General features: G+C 48.8%; 1 protein-coding gene across 1 annotated transcript in view; it reads left to right on the forward strand.

Annotated features, from left to right (window-relative positions):
* The window catches only part of PRRC2C (proline-rich coiled-coil 2C), a 79,526-nt gene that overhangs the window by 52,643 nt on the left and 25,947 nt on the right, over window positions 1-936 (forward strand). The window lies entirely within an intron of this gene.

Here is a 936-nt window from a genome sequence, read left to right on the forward strand (position 1 = left end):
TCTCTCTCTCTCATCTCTCTCTCACTCACACTCACACACACACACATCTTTCTCTCTCCAAGTCCAAATACATTTATGATTTTTTGAACCATCTGAGGATGGGTTGCATATATCATGCCCCTTTATCCCTAATTACTTCAGTGTGTATTTTCTGAAAGCAATGACATTATCCTATCTAATAAAGAGGGAATATGCTAATTGACCCTCACACCATCACAAAGATGGCAGTGCCCACAGCCAATAAGGATGGAATGTGCTAATTGACTGCCATGCCCTCAAAGATGGCGGCGCCCACAGCCACAAGATGGTGGTGTCTAGTCCCCTCTGCCCCGCCAGAGCACCTGCCTCCAGAGTCCCCCAGTCCCCTCAGCCCCCCAGCCACCCAGGGCCGCCTGAGGCTTGTGCTGCTGGCAGTGGCAGCAGCAGAGGTGTGATGGGGGCATCGCCTTCCCCTGGTCGCTGGGTCGCCTCCCGCCCCTGAGGGCTCCCAGACTGTGAGAGGGGGCAGGTCGGGCTGAGGGACACCCCCTCTAGTGCATGAATTTCGTGCACCGAGCTTCTAGTTCTTTAAGAAGAGGAAGAAGAAAAGGGTCAAGATAAAAAATTATGAACAACAAATACATATCTATCAACAAGTGAGTCTAAAATTCAAATGAATAAAAAATCTGATGAACAGAATAAACTGGTGACTGTAATAGAATCAAGGGCATGGAAATGGAGCGGACTGACAATTCTCGGGGGAAGGGGGTGTGAGGGGGTGTGGGAAGAGATTGAACAAAGATCTTATATGCATGTACCTATGGTATGCAGTACCTATTGACACGGACAGTGGGGTGTTTAGGGCCTGGGGTGGCGTGGGAACCAGGTGGAGGGGAGCTATGGGGGGATAAAAGAGGGACATCTGTAATAATCTGAACAATAAAGATTAAATATATA

This window comes from Myotis brandtii, unplaced genomic scaffold (assembly GCF_000412655.1).
Source record: "Myotis brandtii unplaced genomic scaffold, ASM41265v1 scaffold250, whole genome shotgun sequence".
In the NCBI taxonomy this organism is placed as follows: Eukaryota; Metazoa; Chordata; class Mammalia; order Chiroptera; family Vespertilionidae; genus Myotis; species Myotis brandtii.